The sequence below is a fragment of the Hyperoodon ampullatus genome (genome assembly GCF_949752795.1).
Source record: "Hyperoodon ampullatus genome assembly, chromosome: 1".
Lineage (NCBI taxonomy): Eukaryota > Metazoa > Chordata > Mammalia > Artiodactyla > Ziphiidae > Hyperoodon > Hyperoodon ampullatus.
This window is the reverse complement of record NC_136914.1, coordinates 208,931,598-208,945,749: the sequence shown is the minus strand read 5'-3', so window position 1 is coordinate 208,945,749 and position 14,152 is coordinate 208,931,598.

Here is a 14,152-nt window from a genome sequence, read left to right as displayed (position 1 = left end):
GGACTTTGCAGTCTACACAACCCCTTCATTTTAAGGCTCAGTTAGCTGAGAGGTGGCTTGAATAAGGATCCTGTACAAATGAGTGGCAGAATATCCAGTACTGGAGCTGAAGTTGGCTAACTTCATTTAGGTTCATTCGGAGACACTAAAATGCACATATCACCACCTCTGGGCTCTGCCTGAAGGTGAAAACAAGATCAATGTTGTCTGGTACCTGCGGGGGATATCTGTGTCATCCTTGGCGTTCCGCATATTTCTAAGTAGGGCTGCAAAGGTGAGCAAAATGCAACACAGGGCTTTCTCTCCTGGAACTCGCGGTTTAGTCTTTCTGTCTTCAAGAAGTTTGCAGTATTTTGAGGAAGCCAAAACACACACCCACAAACCTGCGGAAGGTGGCCTGTGGGAAAGTGTTCTTTTAAATAGGATGAGGTGCACAATGAGAGAGGCGCACTTTCGGAAGTCGGGATCCGCAGCACACACAAGATCAGTGATGAACATCATTTTCTGTCCAGGGCAGGAAACACACTCTGTGCTCCAGGTCAGGTCAAGATGCCCCCAAATAGAGAGGAGGAAGCCTCCACCTCACGATATAGTGCCAGCTTTGATATTGTAAAGTCCGCGGGGTTAGAGCAGCCGGCCGGCGGTGCGCCAGCTAGTGGGTGGGGGTCTTGGCGGCCGCGGTGCACCCAGTGTGTCCACAACCCATGCCGGCTCACTGTGGGGAGCCTGGCGCCGAGCCGGACCCCTCGCCGCTCCGGCTCTGCGCATGAGCTCCTCAGGCGGCCGCGTCCGGCTTGCGTCGCGAGACCCCAGCTCCAGCCCGCGTGGTGGCGCCTTGCTCCTCGCCGGCGGTCGCCGCCTGCCGGCGAAGCCTCGGTCCGTCCCCACCGCTGCTCGACTTGGCTGGAGTTGAGGTTCTGAGAGACTGCCCGCTACAGCCGGCCAGCAGAGAGCCCCGCGCCGCCATCCCTGGTCTGGGATCCCCTCTCCGCTCTCACGATGGGAAAAGTTGGCGCCGGCGGCGGCTCCTCAGCCGGGCTGAGCGCGCTCCTCGCCTGCACGGGGCTCTGGGTTCTCCAGGTACTGGGTGCCTGCGGCGGCGGCTCCTGCTGGGTCCCTCGGGCCTAGGGTCCTCACCCCCAGGGGACTTCCGCCCCTCACCAAGGCCAAGAGGCCGGGCTCCTGCCACTTCATTGCCTCGCTCCGTGCGCTCCCTAATCTGAGGAGACCAAGGCGAGGGCCCGGACCGCGACCCCAGAGAGCCGGAGCGCAGGACCGGTACCCAGGCGAAGCCACCCGTCTGGAGCTGGAGAGCTAAGGCTAGTCAGTATCGAACTGGCTCTCGACAGGGAGACTCTAAACGCGTCTTTAGACTTGGTGCACTCTTGTGGCCACGACAGCAGCCCGAGGAGAGGAGAGGTGAAGGGTGAAAAGGGTTAAAGGTGATCTCTTGGAGCATGTGAGTAGATGGGGCTTCTAAACTCCGGAGTTGCTGCAAACTTAAAGCCTTTGAGACCATCTTCTACAGAAGTGATAGTTCCTTCTGCAAGAACTACCTCCATCCCACCCCATGTTCCTTTCCAAAGCCCAACCCTGACAGAAACTTCACAGTGAGCAGACAGTGTGACCTGTCTCCCTGCTCACAGGGGTGTGAAGACCAGGCAAAGAATTGGGAGCAACAAAGTGTCAGGGCTATGGAGATGAAAGAGTTAAATTTCAACAGGCTGTCATTCCCTCCAGGGACTTCACTTGCTAGGCTTTCTTGTGGGCTTAAGTTAGACCCAAAACTCTCCTGTTTGTAGGGTAATTTAGATGAGGATTCCCACCCCTTCTACCTTCTTCCCTCAGAGGGGAGGAGAATGCCAGTGGACAGTCTGCCCTTAGAGATTCCCTTTTTTTGCGGGAACTCACCCCAAGCGTTACAGGGAGGGAACTCTGTGGCGTCTTCTCGTCGCATGGAGAGTGTGGTCAGACTGTCCAGCCTGTGCATGAGCCACTGTTCCCTGGTGTGATCACTCCTAGGAAAAGATATCCCAGTGACAACAACCCCCTCTTGTCCCATTGCCTCACCTCCTGTAATGAAGAGAACAAAATCATAGTCGTCCTCCCTGCTTTAATGGAAGGAGGAAAGGGATTGTATTCCTGCAGGCTGAAACTGGGGAGAGAGGCATGAGTAGGCTTGGGCTAGACACAGAGCAGGTGGAAGCCAGTAATCTTTGATCTTTTCTGGGGAGGTTTTATGTTTTTGAGAAAATTCTTCATCTTTTCAACCTGAAAGAACTGTTACAATTTAAGCTGATCCTAGAAATTTTAACTTCTTGAGAAAAAAAAATCTTGGATGCAATAGGTAAAGACTATTTTAAAGTGTTCTCCAGGCATTGAGAACATTAATACCAAATAAAGGTATCCTTCATGGTGTTTTCAGTTGTCATGTAATTGCCAGAAACATTCCCAGAGGGGTGCCACTTTTAGTTGTGACTCATTGTCAGCTGGTAATGAAATCTGTGAACACATTAAAAGTTTTTATGAATCCCTTTGGTGTCCAGGCACAGATTGCATTAAGACAAATCATAATAGCAGTTCTTACACCATCAGTTAATTTTGCCTGCTTTTGAACATCAAGTAAATATGTACTATTTTGGATCTGGCCTCTTTTGCTCAACATTATGTTTGTGAGGTTCATCTGCAGCTGTCCTTTTAGCAAGCAAGTATTGCTTGCTAAAGAGTAACATAATCCTATGAATATCTTAGTTTGTTTTTAACTTGTTGGTGTGGTACAACAGAAATAAAATGTCAAACATATTTTATCAGACTCCTACTGTGTGCCCAGGCTCTGTGCTGGGCACTAGGGAGACACAGATGACAAAGTTAGGGAAGCTGCTTCCCAAGGGTTATCAGTCTAATATGAGAGTCTTATTAACCCAAGACCATTACATTGTGACAAATGTTGCAGAACATATGTGTAAGAGTGATAGGAACACAGAGCTGATTGGGGGGTCACATTCTCTAGGGCATTGTCATTGTCACAGAGGAGGCAAATATCTGCTAGTTCTTGAAGAATGAGTAACAGCTCAGCCAAGTAGAAATTTGAGATGGAAACTTGGAGGTTGTTATAGGAAGATGTCTCAGTTTGGCTCTGTCAACCAGACTTGAGATGTGGTCTCTGAATCCAGATTCCTTCTCTGTCATAGTGAGGTGTTCTGCACTGCTCACCCTCACGGGCTTCTGGGTGAGATCTAAGGAGTTGTTTTTATGATACATTTCTCATACTAAGAGTGCTGTATATGTTACCAAATGCAAGTCCGTGTGCCCGATGCACAGTGAGGCCAAACAATACCAAGACATCGGAGTTTGGAAGAGAGAAAGTCTTATTGCACGGCCTTTGCAAGGAGATGGGTGTCGCATGAAAGTTTTACTGCACGGCCTTGCAAGGAGACGAGTGTCCCCGGAACTCCCCGAAAGCTTTCAGCAAAGCCCTTTTATAGGAGAGGTGAGGGAGGGGTGTGGTTAAGTTGTTGCAAACTTCTTGATGTCAGATCCTTTGTTCTTGAGATCAGGCCACAGTCAGGTCACGGTGTTCCTGTAAATTTCCACCAAACAAATGTTATTCTCTGTTCTGACAAGAAAAGGCAAGGTCCCAAGGCACAACTTTCACCCTCCGAGGTCCTGGCTCTGCGGGAGCTGGTTACCCTGCCCGGGAGTGTTCATCCAGCACCCAGTCTGCGTCCTCCCGCCAGTGCCCAGGCCCAGCTGAGGAGGCAGATCTCAGTTGGTGGCATCCTCCGGGACAGATCCCTAGACTCTACCCAGCCATCATCACTGAGGGAGCCAGGACCCCAGGACCCAGCCTCCTCAGGCTTCCCAAACGGCAGGGGCCAGGTCCCAGGGACTGAGACCCATGCAGACTGCCGCTGCCATTAGGTTGCAGAGGCGGGGATAGGGGAGAGGTTCACTGCCACATTAAGGCCTGGACCTGGACTGTGGGCGGCCTTGGCGAGGGCTCTGGAGCCCTGAAGTACACAGCCCCCAGCCTGTTCCCCAGGCACCCCCAGCACACCTGCTGGCCTGAGGCTGGAAGGACTGGAGGGCCCCGGGGAGAAGGCTGCGATGTGCCTCTTACCTAACTGTCCGCTGCTGGAGGACAACCACCCACCTGACATTGGGCCTAACCTGGGCCTTCCACCTAAAGCGCTAGTGGTCTCGTAGTAACGGTTGCCTGGTAATGGTAGTGCCAGTGGGCCTGCTAATGGCTCTGCACCGCACCTCTTCTATCACACTGTCGTGGTTGCCCAGTAACAATCACGCGGTAAAGGCTGCCTGCCAATAGCTGCACGCTCACTCTGTCCCTATTATATATAGAGATAGCAATCATCATTAACTATAAATAGATTCATCAATACTTATTGAACACAACCCATGTGCCAGGAATTCCTCTGATGATGGTATCAAGAATGGAAGGCTTAGCTCTCCCACCATGGGAGAGCTATTTTTATGTTATGTTACGTTATGCATATGTTATGCTTTTTTTTTTTAATTGGGGTATAGTTGTCTTACAATGTTGTGTTAGTTTCTACTGTACAGCAACGTGGAGTTCCCTGCAATATACAGTAGGTTCTCAATAGTTATCTATTTTATGCATATTAGTGTATATATGTCAATCCCAAGCTCCCAGTTCATCCCACCCCCTCCCCTTTATGTTATGCTTTTTACAAGATGCCTTGAAAACTGGTAGTTTGTGTGAGGAGGAGCTGCAGAAGTGAGGAAACCACCGAGGAAGGGTGGTGAATATAGAACTTGTCAGCCTCAAAAATAAAATAGCCAGTTATTTTACCAGCAAAATGAGTTTACTTGGGAATAGCAGAGAATTGCAATTCGTGACAGGCAAGCTATCATGAGTTATAGGCAAATCCAAATAGACAAAGGGAAGGTCAGCTTTTATGAGGGTTTAGGAGGAACTTGGGGAGTGTTGTTTTGGATAAAAGTTCATTGGAGAGGAACAAGAATTTGAGGTTGTGGCAGTTTCTTATTGGCTGCAAGTGGTGGCTAATGCATTGTTGCTGAGGCAGGGAGATGCTTAAAAGCAAGAGATGAAATTTCCATGTGAAAAATGTCCTCCTTTGTACTAGAAGAAAAATTGTATTATCATCATGGATAAGAAGTTGAGACTGAGAGAATTTTACACAAAGAATTAATTGTATCCAAACAGACCTTGTTAAAATGATTTTTATTGTTCTTTTTCCTGCTGGTTATGCAGGCAGCCACGAGTGGTACATGCATGAGAGCTTTCCCTTCAGGGCTTCCTGACTCCATTTTAAATGAAGTTTTCTTTTATTCATTTTCACATTTCCCTATTTTGGTCAGGATTTTTCCTCGAAAGCATTGCTGATCAAGAGTCAGGTTGTCCATATTTAGTGGTTTTTGTCGCTTTGGTACCAGGAAGGACCTTTAGTGGTTGTCATGTTTCATGTCAGAGGGAAAGCGTATACCAATTGGAAACCATTGAAGCCACATTTGAGTAACAAGGAGGGGCATGAGGAAGAACTCTCAGGGATTTCCCATCTAAAGTCTATATCCCATCTAGATTGTAAGCATTAGAGATCATCTTGAAGCACTGAGCTAGCGTCACCCTATTGGGTATGTTGTTTCTAAAGGTTTGACAGGCAACGGGTACAGAGCTTAAAAATAACTATGCAAAAACAGTAATTATGCAAAGCAGAGTTAAAAGTAATATAAGTCCAGTTTGTATGATGTTAGCCAGATAAACAGATCAAAAGACCATAGCGTATCAGGGGAAATTTGTTGTGATCAGTGCACTTGTGATCATGTGTAATTGAATTTCTGCCTCTCCAGAGGTAGTTATCCATGTGCAACAGGTGGTATTTTCTATCATACAAATACTTCCTTGTTTAGCAAGTAGATAAATAAGGGCCATGCCATTGTCTAAAACTACTTTATCCAAAGTCACGTGATCATTTTTGGCCTGCTACTGCTTTGGCCATGGAATTGTCTTGCTCTCCTAATGTTAGGGAGAAATTTCTGATCATGTGTTCATTGGCACTTATTCTGATCCTAAGGAGAAAGGCTCTTCCTGAGGAGGCAGACTTGGAGTCATGTATGCCCCTGGGTAGTTCCTGTTTAAGGTGGCCATGGAGGCTTAATGAGGTGGACCGTGGGAGGCTTCAAAAGTCTCACTTTGTAGCGGATGTCAAGGGGACACTGGGTGAAATTAGCAGTAACACTTGTGACAAGTGAAAAAATTTGTTACAGGATGGACTAAATGGTCACCATTGTCAAGAATTGATTGCAATTTCTAGTGGCAAGCCCAACAATTAGGTAAGTTTCCCCCTTTTGTAATAGGTGGGAAAATGCAGATAAGGGTGTTTCTTTCCAAGAAAAAGAGGGAGAGGATAAGATAAGAAGTAACTGTGGGAAAAAGGTATACAGGTCTGGTCCTGACATCTTGAGAAAGCTGTCTCCTTCAGCTGTCTTCTGCTTCAATTCCTGCAGGTGAATTTTATTCAGAAGTCTCCAGCACTTGTATAGGACTAGATGTCAGGTGGAGCCTTCTTTAGCTATGAGATGTGCACCTAAGGCTTGAGCCTCTGAAGTTTGGCTGCCATCTGGGTAAAGTTAGGAGGACTTGGAAGGAGTCCCTTCCAAGGAAATTTAAGGGCAGTCTTTGTTCTTACTGATTCCAAATCAAAAGGGTGGGAGAAAATTGGAAACAGTTTAGAGATTTCTAGTCTGATATTTGAGGAAACCAGAAGAGTTTAGTATCCAGTCCAGCTTACAGGTGTGTAACAGAGCCTTAAAGACAATTAATAGGATAAGAACCTAATATCTACAAAGATGCAAAACTAATTTCTCTCTCCATAATTAACCCCCTTTTTATCAAAGATGATCATAGTAAAACTAATTTGTTTACATTGAAATGGCCTGATTATTTACATTAATGCGGCAAGAATAATGATTGACCATATAAGCCCTTTTTAAGGTTACTTTGCTGGAACTTTACAAGCAAGGTACTAGGCTGATTTTTCCCAGCACTTCCTTAAAATTGTTTGGTCATATCTGAGTCTTTGTATACCTCTCTCCAATAAGACATTCTAGTCAAATTCTTGGTATTGTAGCCAGTATTTCCAATTGTGTCCTGTTACAAGGAGAACAGGTTCTTATTGAACTCATGCAAACGACTATACTGCCATAAAAATAAGAATACTCAAATGAGAGTTTCCAAATTCTGGAGAGATAAGGCAGAGAGAAAAAGTAAATGCTTCATTTTTGTTTACAAGGTACATTTTATCAAATTTCTGTGAATCATAGATAGCCTAAGAGAAAAAGTTTCCTTAAATATGGAAAACTAAAATGTTAAAAAATTCAGCAATGTTTCAAATAAAAAAGTCATATTACAATTATTCTCCTCAGTTCATTTAGTCCCACACAATTACTTCTTGTTGGTTTTGATCTTTTTTTTTTTTTAAGATTTATTTTTATTTATTTATTTATTTACTTTGGTTGCACCGGGTCTTAGTTGCAACACACAGGATCTTCGTTGTGGCATGTGGGATCTTTTAGTTGCAGCATACGGGATCTAGTTCCCCAATCAGGGATCGAACCTGGGCCCCCTGCATTGGGAGTGCTGAGTCTTATCCACTGGACTACCAGGGAAGTCCCGGTCTTCATCTTTTGTTAGAAGTTTTGCAAAGCCATCAGTTTCGTCATTAGAGTTCTATAAATTCTTACCTAGTTCAGTGGTATGATCTGAAAAGTTATCAGAAATCTGTATTCTTCAGTACTTGTCAGGGTCCTTTCCATGAATCTCTTGCAGTTTCGCAGGAACACTTTTGTAATGTTGTTTTAATATAATTTTGAGGGTGAAACTAACCAGCATGGATTTCTACTGCTTATCAGGAAAATTCTGGCTGGTTTTCCTGTTTTTAAATTTAACATTGTATCATAAGCATACTCTGCAATGTTACAAATAAGTTGGTCATTTCAAAACAAACCTGCAATGGATATATTTGTGTCTATTACTTGTTCCTTGCATTATTATTATTTTATTTTATTTTTATTTATTTATTTTTTGTGGTACGCGGGCCTCTCACTGTTGTGGCCTCTCCCGTTGCGGAGCACAGGCTCTGGACATGCAGTCTCAGCAGCCATGGCTCACGGGCCCAGCCGCTCCGCAGCGTGAGGGATCCTCCCGGGCCAGGGCACGAACCCATGTCCTCTGCATCGGCAGGCAGACTCTCAACCACTGCGCCACCAGGGAAGCCCCTTGCATTATTTTTTTATGTGAAAATTACAAGAAATATGCACACTGGGTCAAAGAGTGTGAATTCTGTATGTCATTGTGCTTTCCTGAAAAGTAGTAGCAATTTATACTGCTGCGCACAGTGTATGAAAGTGCTAATCTTATTACATCTTTATTTACATGGTTGATATTATCAGTGACAAATATTTCTACTGTCTTCCTAGGTGAAAAACAGTACTTTCATGTTTTAATTTTCACTTCTCTGATTACTAGTGAGAATAACATTGTTCCCTTATTTTGTTTAAGGGAAATCCCCTATTTAGTTGGGATTTCCAACTGATTTTTCTATTCACAAGGCAGGAAAGTAAAATAGGCATATATAACCTGTAGAATGTGCTTCTTAACAGGGTTACAAATCCAAAATCGCGACATCTATTTGAGCAGAGTGGGAAAATTGATGAAGTTGTGATGCGGGGCGGGGGATTCAAGAGGTATAGATGCAATAAAGTTTTTCAGTCCTGAGTTTTTTGTTTTTTTTTATTCTTCTTGGGAGGAAGGAAATGCGGAAGCATGCTGTACCTGCAAGTGCTCAATTCAGAGTAGCAGAATTACCAAGGAAAAATTCTTTCTCTTATAGGTTCTGCCTCAACGTTCTCATTTCTTTTCTCACATATTTTCTTTTGCCCATCCTAGGAAACTAATTCTTGGCAACATTCTAATGGTCACTTTCTGATTAGTACCTTTTAGAACTGACAAGTTTTAGCCTGACATTTTCTTTCCTTCATTTCAAGGGTCTTAAGATCCAACCTTGTTTCTCCAAGATGATTTCTTGCCAGGGGGTGGCAGCCTGTTGCTTTCAATAGAAGCAGGAAGAAGCTTTTGCGTGTAGAGGGTGGGGTGGAAGGAGTATGGTGGGTAAGAGATAATTGGAATTTGGGGGCAGATAAAAGCTGTTGAATCTACTTGATAGTAGGATCGATTTGGCAGTTTGCTTGAACAATTTTTAATGATGACTGATTTATACAAACATATTGCATAAGCTTTAGGATTACTCTTGGGAAGTTTTGGGGGGTACCCTACAGAGAAAAATGTTTATTTGATATATTTTTTTTTCTGCTTCCAAACTCTCACAAAGAGATTTGATTTCATCAGAAGATACAAGCACTTGGCCCTCCCCGCTACCTCCCCAGGAGTCTGCCACCCTGAGTCAGAGGATAAGTAGCAATGGAGTAATCTCAAACTCCTCTTGCTAAGGTTAAGGTTTGCATTATGCTTGTGACCATTTCATCCATGTTTTAAATAGTGGGCCTGAGAGAAAAAGGAGGATTTTTCCTTAATTCCTGGAGGAGAAGTAATTATGATCATTCTATTAAAAGTTTGGGTGAATTGGGGAAGCAGAACCCCCAGAGCTATAATGGTCCATACACTGGTTAGTGAGGTCTCTCAGTTTGTCTTTGCACCTCCAAATAGCTTTGCCTAAGCCATTCCTTCAGGGAGGTAAGGAGCCGGAGAGCATGGAAAGAGCAGCAAATGATGATTAACTAAGCTGGTGTTCTCTCTTTTTGTTTTTTTAAAGATTTATTTGATGTGGACAATTTTTAAAGTCTTTATTGAATTTGTCACACTATTGCTTCTTTTATGTTTTGTTTTTTTGGCTGAGAGGCATGTGGGATCTTAGCTCTCCGACCAGGGATCGAACCCACACCACCTGCACTGGAAGGCGAAGTCTTAACTCCTGGACCACCGGGGAAGTCCCTAAACTGGGGTTCTTGATCACAATCCACCACCAGTTGGTTGAGGGACTAGATGGATACTTTCATGTCTCTCTGGGCACCAGACTTTCAACTACAGCAAGAGAGGACTGTACTGGACAGTCTCCAGGGCCAACTCCTGCTCTAAAATTCTGTGAGGCTTCCATCTTTCCTGTCTTAAACTTCTTAGGCAATCCAATCCCATCTTTTAAAATTAATATTTCCTTAAAATGGGCTCTGGATACATAACGGCTTGTATATTTTCTTCACATTTCCCTCACTGGGGACAGTAGCATATGTCTTACTTCTCTGTGAGTATTTTGCTGCACAGGAAGGTTCTCCTGGTGAGAAAGTTGGTGAGCTCAGAAAGTATTCTTGTCAACTTTTTGTGCTTCCTTTAGTTGGCTGAGAGAGCCCTCTGAATTGCCTGTTCAGGTCCATTAGATCACTAAAGAGCAGTTCATTCATTCATTCAATCATTCATTATTCATATTCTCACAAATATTCAGTGAGATCTACTGAGTTGCAGGTTCTCTGCCAGCTTCAGTAGTGCTTCCCAAGGACTGTTTGAGAGTCTACTACCTTTCTCTTGCCTAAAAACGAGTCTGTCTACATGGCTGGAAGATCCTCAGAGTCTCAGAACTTCTCTAGAGGCAGGAGTTGCAAGTGAGGGAATAGCCAGTCCCTCAATAGAACCTTCCCTACAGGCTCCCACCCTTATGATTTAAATCATAAGGCACGCTGCTCTGAAGGTGAGTGGGACAATCCTGGGCAAAGGGAGCCTTTTTCTAATTTGTACAAAAGCATCTTACGGAATGTGGTGGCTCTGCTTCCAGGGTCTAAACATCTGAGATTTTATTCCTTCCCTCCCCCTTCTTGAATTCTTTCTCATATTCATCTTTAGGTCTCCACTCCCACAAATGAGAGATTTTGACCCATGATGGACCCTTTCTCTTTTTTTAAAAATAAATTTATTTATTTATTTATGGCTGCGTTGGGTCTTCGTTGTTGCGTGTGGGCTTTCTCTAGTTGCAGTGAGTGGGGGCTACTCTTCGTTGTGGTGGCTTCTCTTGTTGTGGAGCACTGGCTCTAGGTGCACAAACTCAGTAGTTGTGGCTCGTGGGCTCTAGGTGCACGGACTCGGTAGTTGTGGTGCACGGGCTTAGTTGCTCTGCGGCATGTGGGCTCTTCCCCGACCAGGGCTTGAACCTGTGTCCCCTGCATTGGCAGGCGGATTCTTAACCACTGCACCACCAGGGAAGCCCCATGGACCCTTCCTCTTTTAACACTTTTCCTTGGTAAAAAATGTTCAAAAATGCATTTAAATTTTTATGAAGCACTTGGTTTATTATACTAATAAATCCTTTTTTGGTTTGTGAAAGATTTTTAGTAAACACAATGAGTTTATATAGAAATTAAGGTAGTTCTACATCTTTTAATTACACAGACATATATGTAAAATGAAACAAATGTCTACTGGAATGGAAGAAGGATTGGGCTTGAAGGAGAGTTTCTCCTCAGTTATTTTCATAGGTTAATTTGCAGACTGTTGACTCACAGGGTCCTTTGTGGTAGCGGCTCCTCCTTAGAAAGAGGGAAGGTCTGGTTTTTTTGCCTCCTTCTCCCCCTGATATTAGTGATGTCACAGGCAAGGAAAGCAGTGTGCATCTTTCTAAGGAGAATGGAAGAGGCCTGTCCATTTCCCTGATATAGTCTTTCTCAACCATGGCTGTACATTAGAATTGCCCGGGTGCTTCACAAAGATCTCATATTTGGACTCCACTGCAGAGTAATAAATGGCAATTATAATCTCTGTGAGTGGAGTTTGGGCATCAGTGTTTCTTTAAAAGCTCCTTAGAACCCGTGCAGATAGATTGAGAGCCAGTGGCCTGTGTTTTCCAAGAGTTTGACAATAGCACAGAGTAATTAAGGAGTATTGATGGGCCAAATTGAAGTTATTCAGTTCTGTCTTTTGTCACAGAAACACATGCTTGTGGCCCCTTTGGTAAGGGATATAAACAAGGAGCTTCACTGACAGACACAACACAGAGAGAACATAGATACGTATACAATCCTGATGGGAGACTCACACATCACAGACAGAGGCACATGCACACACACACCCATGGTCCATGGTTAGAGACTATGGCTCCTGACACACATATACACATGTATCCTGGTACAGAGGGACAATCCTAGAACTTCATATAAAAGAACACAGGTGCAGACACATACCCACACACATTCATAACATAGACGCTGGATACATATCCAGAGAAACATGCACACAAGAAGAGGTAGACATATAGTTTCATGGAGAGACAAACAGTTATACACAGAAAGAGACACACACACAAGAGTTCACATGTATAGATGTAGCCAAGGATACACACAGAGACACAAAGAGACCTACATTCACAGAGATATGGAAGGCAACATAGAGGCCCATTTAGGCACCCTGAAGTGAAGACACACATGCTCATAAAAGCACTCTTAGGCAATGTTAGGACATTTTGTGTGTAAGATCTTGAAACATAGAAGTGCCTTTGCCTAGATCTGTTTCCGAGCGGGCGTGAAGCATGCAAATTGTGTAGCCTCAGAGGAGTGAACACACTAGCTTTCAATGGAAATAGACTCTGCTGAGAAGTCCTCCTTCGCAGGACCCTGCAATCTTGGGGGAAGGAACAACAACAGCACAACAACAACGAGATGACCCCTGTGGGGTGCTGGCAGCTCTGGAGACTAGAACAAAAGATCCTGTAATAGTAATTCCTTACAGTGCACCAATTTCCCTCCCACCTTTGAACTCAAACTTATCACTTGCAGCAAACTTTACAGGTATAATGTCATTTGATCTTTAGAACAACTTAGTGGGCTAAGTTCTATTTTTTGCCTTCATTTTGTAGGTATGGAAACTCAGGCACAAAGAGGTTAGTTAAGTAACTTTCCCCGGGTCACTCAGCTGACAGGTTCAAGTTCATGTCTGACTTGAGGCTGTGCTCCTCCCTACTCCTGACACTGCTACTTATTCCACTGAGAGGTCATTGCAAGCTGACTGTTCTTACTCTTCCGCTGAGAAGACAGAGGGTCAGAGAGGCTAGGCACCTCAGCCAGGGCTCTTGAGGGATAAACTAAAGCTTTGAATCTGAGTGTCTGGTTCCTTGGTTGGAACCTGCCTTTACTACAGAGATGGACCTTTGGTTCATTCCTTAGGCTTTTTGTGAACTTGATGGTGTGGAGTTGGTGATTCTGAGGGTAAGGACCCAGAGCTATGAATGAACAACAATGGCCATGCCACAACTTTACTAAGAGTCAGGATATTATTCTCCTAAAAGACAGAGGGGTTGGAAGCCTTTTCTGTTTCTCTCTACAACTCTGTTTGCCTCTCTGAGAACTGGGCATCTTCTCTTTGTACTACACAGACCACTGGAATTTAAAAGCTCTTGAATTTGAATTTGTCCTGGCAGAGTGTCCAGAATGTGACCTGGCATCCCATCCCTTGGGGACAGATGATGTTGACTTTGGGAGGATCTATTTTCTGTGCACGTGTGTCTCACTGGAATGACACTCACTGGAATGACACTCACTGGACAGGCAGCATCTTGGTCATAGTGTCCCATTGTGGGATCCCCTCCAGACCTCTCCCTAGCACTCCGTCATGGAGAGGACTGTGCCTCAGGGTATGCATATGATGTCACCTGTCCACCAACAGTCAATCAACGGTTTTTCGAGCATTTATCATATGCTTTTCTGTCATGGTTACAAAGTGGGTGTTCCTGTATTCAAGGGGTTTATGATTTAATTGAAGAGAAAATTAAACTGATCAACTGATTAGTTGATCAGTTAACAATTAAACCAGAGGATAGAGATTGGAAGTGGGATGATTGAATCTGACCAGGAGCTAACTCCCCTCACTCCCCACCCCCGAACACACACATGTAATGCTTTAAAAATGTATTTAAATGAGTTGGCAATATTTAAAGGTCAAAATATTTCACATAAAAATTTTGGATTCCTAGGTTCTGTTGAAAAAAAAATTAGATCTGGCAACTCTGAACCTTGGTACCACATAGAAATCATTGGCTAGAGCTGAGTAGCAGCTGCCCTTGAGATAAAACATGTGCTATTCCATTCCCCACTCTCTTTA